This window comes from Dermacentor albipictus, chromosome 1 (assembly GCF_038994185.2).
Source record: "Dermacentor albipictus isolate Rhodes 1998 colony chromosome 1, USDA_Dalb.pri_finalv2, whole genome shotgun sequence".
In the NCBI taxonomy this organism is placed as follows: domain Eukaryota; kingdom Metazoa; phylum Arthropoda; class Arachnida; order Ixodida; family Ixodidae; genus Dermacentor; species Dermacentor albipictus.
Window position 1 is genome coordinate 453181437 of NC_091821.1, and position 6168 is coordinate 453187604.

Sequence of the window (6168 nt, forward strand, 5' to 3'; positions counted from 1 at the left end):
GCCAAATAAACAAAACCGGAATTTACAAAAGATACTTTCTCAGTCAAAGCATGTTTATTTTCTCTTCAGTACTTTTAATGTACGCGTCATCTTGGAGATGTGGATTTCCAGGCAGAGACAATGTAGTTTCAGTTTAAGAGTTTACCGCCTCGGAACGGCACAATGGCATTCATTTTTATCACCACCTCCTATTTTTCAACAACCGTGGGAAATACGCTACTCTAGTGCTTTTATGTTTTCTATCCCGTTTTGGATTCGACTGCCGGGGTGGAAATAGGACGCGCGCAACCTCGTGATCAGACACACAACCTCATAAAGAATAAGCATGAAACTCCGAAACCTCTTTTTGTTTTCCTTTAGTCACTTCAAAGCTCTATGTGGGCAGCCCTTCATACTTCCTTACCGCGAAAGGTGCATATGTATTCTGAAAGCTTCCTTCGTTTGTCCTCACGAAATGAGCCCTTTCACTGTAGGAAAGGAACAGATTCCATGCGTCTCGGTTCCAAGGCATTTGTCGTAGGTTGCAGAACGTCCTTACTCGAGAAAATAGCGCTCGCCCGTCAAATATAATTTACTGTTATTAGCTAATATATAAGCGCGTGAGCTTCACTCCTGAAAGGTCTTGGGAGCCTGGCCTCAGAACTCATCGGCGCAGAATGCCATTCGAGCTCTCTACATGCTACACCTGGATTTGTGTATGTGAAAGTGCGAGTAAAGCGCGTGTCTTTTCTTTCTCTTTCTCTCGCTCCCCTTCCCCCTCCACATGTATGGGGTAGCAAATTGGACAAAGCCTAGTTATCCTCCCTGCCTTTGCTTCCTCCCATCTCTCTCTAAGTTCGGCGCAAATGCATGTAAGGACACCTTACGAAGGGCGACGGGACGGCATCTCTCACGGGGGCTATTACGCGGCCGCGATACCCGGCCGCTTCGGGTATAGCAACTCGTCGTTATGGCCTGTTTCGTTCTTTCGTTCTGAACTGATTCACATTAACCTTCTGACATGATGCTTAAATATCGAAGTATTGGTGACAGTTACGCGCTCTTTCAGAGATCTGTTCCAAATTGTTTTTGGTTGTTGCAGACTTAATGAGAAATAGATGAACATGGCCTCGAAACTTGGAATAGTGTGCAGAAAAGCAATGCCCGTACAGCACTATCTTTGACGCCACAAGTTTGCTTCTGGGTCATTCTAAACAAAAGTATCCCAGACATGTCTCTCGGCCGTCTCAGATTTTGCTTTAAAAACGTCATAGTTCTGTATTAAAAAATATTTCTGTATTAAAAATATTTTTGTTTCTGTCAGGTATAAAGTTTCAAATTTTTGCCAAGTACGCGCAGCATGGTTCTGCTAGCAAGTAACATAAATGGTATTTTGGCTCCTAACGCTACACTACTTCGGCCACCAAACTTAAAAGAGTGTCTCCAATGTGTAAAAGCGCTTCGAACCTTCAGTCCGAATTCATAGAGTCCGTTCACTCCCGAATTCAGAAACATTTACTAAATTGACAATTTCTTCTGGGCAGGCCTACTATATTTTTGTTTATAGAAATAAATTGTCTATATTTCCCGATGGACGCATATTATACTTGAAATATTTAAACTTGAATCAACTATAGGAATTTTCTGAAATAACATTCCAAATATACGAAAATTTCTCTTTCCGTCAACATTCGTCTACGCTTTTCCCAATGAAGTGCGCAACGTACAGTTTTTCACAACGTGCACTTCATAAATTTCCTGTGGGCGTTCTATTTTCGTCATGATCTCATTTTTTTCGGTTTCAAGTGAGACATGATTTTTTTTTTGTAATGTAGCCCCTGCGCCACGCTTGGCATACGCAGTTCTATGCTACAGCTTCACTGCCAACTGCAGTGCCTGTCTGACTTCCGGCAATGGGCGCGCGAAGTTTTCGCAGTAGTAACGCGAGCTCCCTCAGCACGTCACGGCTTGCCTGTGTTGCCCAGTCTCGTTAAGCGTTATCAATTTTTTTTTCTTTGCGTTGTCTGTTTGTCGTGCCTCCTAGAGTATGCCACCAGTTGACATGTCGGCCGAGAACTCTCAAAGTTTACCTGCTTCATTTAGCGCAGACTTTTTTCGTACGTTTCTCTGAACATTCCTGCTTCACAAATCTCAAAACGCAGATCTGAACGAGTGGGTGCGATTGGACTGTCTTGTACACGTGGATATTTATCCCGAACAGATGAGTAGAAAAGCCGCGCCGGCTAGCTCTTCCACATCCAGAAGTAATCAAAAGGTGGTTGGAAGGCACACAAATGAGGAGGCAAGTGCCTCTCAAGACTCTCATATTCTAGCAGTCGGATCTAAGTATTCCTTGAAACGATGAAAGTACAAAGTATAAATAGCGAATATTCCTATTTCGCTCTTACAATCCAACGATGGCTGAGACGGCCTGCGATAGGTCTCCATATCGGCTCAGTGTTGTGATATAAACTATGTGACGCGCGATGTCGATACAAATTGAATGTCATGTGTACTTAAAGTCCATGGGAAAATCGAGGACAATTGGGCTCTGCAGCGCAAATTTTCCCGAGAAATCGAAGACGCTGGCTTTGAGTTCAAGTGAAGGCACTAATATCGTGTTCGGCATAGAGTATAAAGTGGCCAAGTAAAAACGTCACTTTCGGATAAAACACTTCAAGTAAACTTTTTTTTAAGGAAATGAGCCTCGAATTTCGTTGCAATTTGTAGCTTCCAGTAGGAGCCGGTTACGTAAAATGAGAAAAATTGCTGTACCAGAGCAATGTGTTCGTCTGGCGAATGACACCATTCCTCAGAAAAAAATGGCCGAGACTTTTGTCCTGCACTGCACATAGAATACAGACGCACAGGTGTGATGATGATGATGATGATGATGATGATGATGATGACTATGACTGAAGTTGTCGTGAATATACCATAAGGGTAACTCTGACCCAGAGGCGATCGCCTAACTACCAATACACGCCCTTTCATCGTAGTTTTCACCGTAGCGGCTCGCTGAAGAACCCTGACACTCCTTCGGCACTTTTTAATCGCTTATTCGCGGTAAACACTACATGTTTGCTCGGTTTTTCAGCCATGACCTCCTACGTGTGCGTTTTCAAACATCTTTGACAGGGGTGTAAATCCAAATGTAAGAAAACAAAAACAAAGGACCCATTAAAAGGCGTGAACTCAGAGCTCTCGCCCCACCTCTAGGCTGCTTGCACACTCTGTGAGATACGACAAAAATGCAAAGCAAACAGGTTAATAATACTCCGCAACACAATTGAGCCTTCACGTCCTGAGGATGCAAAAGATACTGCACGCGCCGACTACCTGCAGCAACACTGGCACTCCGCTCTGTGGAGATGTGGTAGCAGGGAACTATGAAGAGCATGGTGCAGAGGGTTAACTTAAAACAATCATATCTTTGTTTAAACAAAAATCAAACTGAGTTAACGGCGGAAATCTAACACCACTAAGCAGCCCTATCTAAGGCACTTTTGCACTTTTTACGAGCAGTAGCTTATTGTGAAAATTGTTGAGCAAAGTGGGCCAACACCGAATTTTTTGTCTGTCTGGCATGTTTCTCCTTTTTTTTTCGAAAACATCCCACAATGTGTAGTGCCTTAAGCGATATAACAGCAATATAAGGATGACAAAACTTGAAGAACTTCTTTAAAATCAATAAATCGTTAGCATTTTATCAGGAAAACGTGGTTAATTTGGAAATTTTTTTTTGTTAGAAACGGGATTCCTGCGGAATATTTTATGTCAATGTTGACAATGCGCACTTTTATATCGAAGTTCAGCAGGCGTAGTTGTGAAGGGTTATGCACCAGGATTTACTGGTAATATTCTTCTTGCTGAGCGATGTATCGCGTACGTGAGATGATGATAATGTTTATTTGCATATCCTTTGAAACGGGGTGGGGACAGATTGTCCTCCAGCTTGCTTGATTTACTCAGGCTTTACTACATCTATTGCTGTCTTAGTCTTTGGCATTTCTGCTGTGCACCTTAACTTCTAAAACATATATCACTACACTTTACCATTATCTCCACTTGCAATGACTCTGGTTCTATCAATGTCTTCCATGTTATTTATATGTTCCACTAGTACTCTAACTGAATCCTACTTATCTTAACCACTGGCCAGTTAGTCCTTCCATATTCTTTGAATTCCAGTGCTTCTGGAATGTGGCCCTCCCTGCAGGTCTCGCTTGGTTAACGTCTCCGCATTCCACTACGATGTGCGAAATTGTTTCCTGGCTGTGTTTTTTTTTGTAGCACACGCATATCTAATTTTTGGCACATATTTGCTCAAGTATGTTTTTGTCCTGAGGTCGTCAGCTCGGGGATCAAATTGCCATGATCTACCCATTGCGTTATCATACTGGTTTTCGCTTCAGATTTCTTACTTGACATTTTTGTAAATCTCCATGGTCTTCAGCTTTTTGTTTCCATCTTTGGCACCTAATTAACCGTCTTTATTTCTCTGACTTTCATTTTTATGGCTCCTAGCTGTCTATTTATTTCAATTACCCTGTACTTGGTAGGCAACTTTCTTTACTTCTTCCTCCATTCCGTGTCCACACTTTGGAGGTACCAATATTTTTGCACTTAGCGGGCGGTTTTTTTTTCACCCTTATCTCTAAAGCCTTGCTTTAAAACTCGTCTTAATCTGCGCTTCTATGATTTCAAAAGTAGCCCAACCCTTGTCGCCTTGCACGTCCTCACTTGTTTATCGTAGGCCCCAAAAACCAGTTCGCCCACCGCCCTCAGGTTAATCTCCAACCTCGACGATATTTCTGCTTTATAGCACACAATTGCATTTGTCAACATTAGCGCTGGCACCATTACAGCTTTTCAAGTTCATGACACCACGTCGTACTTATTCTAGCTCCAAATTGCTCTGTATTTCGTTACTGCTGCAATTCGCTTCCCTTTCATGCTTAGAGAATTTTGCTTCAGGCTTGACTAGGTGTTCCGTTCCTTTATGTATACATCCAGGAACTTGTATTGCTTGTAAACGGGCATGGCTTCCTGTTTATTTGATACAACTTTGGTACTCATCCCTTCACTAAGAATAATAATTCCTGATTTCTTTGTGCAAAATTTTAGGCCTCGTTTCGTGGCTGCACCGCATCTTAAAGCCGCTAGTATAGCTAAAGGTCTTGCAGTGCCCGCTAATGGCACAACGTCGTCTGCATACGTCAGCCCAGGCATCTTCTATTGTACCTTCTGGCCATTAGGGATGTAAGATATGTCGATACCTGATTCGCTCACTTCCTGTCGTATTTCTATACCCTTAACAGAAATTGTGGCCAACAGTAACGACAGGAGACACCCTTGCTTCAGTTATTCGTGAATTTCCACAATTTCATTGCATTCGCGGCGTTCCCATACGATTACTTCCAGATTGCCCTTATGTATTTCCATTGACAGCTCAACGAAATCGTCGCCTATGCCCTTCTGTTTGTGAATACTCTGTAGCAATTCCCTGTGTACGTTTTCGTAAGCTACCACAATATCTTAAAATCCTTTCCATAAAAATACATTCCAACGTATTTAAACCTATATGAACTGCGTTCGCCACAATGATGATCCTCTAAGAGTCTGCCTGATCTGAATCCATTCTGTAGTTTCCACTTTATGTAGTTTCCACTGTACCCATTTCGACAGCTGTAATTTTATGTCTTGCATGGCCAGTCTCTACATCACCGACGTTACCGCAACTGGCCTGTACAAGCTCGTCTTATCCTTATCACCTACATTCTTATGGATAAGGTTCATCGTGATTTCACGCCAACCAAACGACATATTCTTCGTTTTAATCACTTTCTCCATCGCTTTAGTCAGCAGTACCTTGCTTTTTGGACCCAGCCGTTTCATTGGCTACATTGAAATTTCATCGAGTCCTGTCGCCTTGTCATTAGGGACATTTTCTCAGCTTTTTTTTTTTTCAGTGAAAGCTTTCTATGATGAATTTTGATCTGCACTACACTCTGTTGGCACACTTATTCATAACAACATGTCTAAGCATCTCTGAACAAAGTTTGAAAGCACTAAACCAGGCGGAAAATTTCACAGCGCAAGTCGTAGGCGCCCTATTCCAGCGTTGAGCGTCGGCGTACCAACGCGTCCTTATTCCTACCTGGGCGTAACGGAGCGAACGAGCACAGC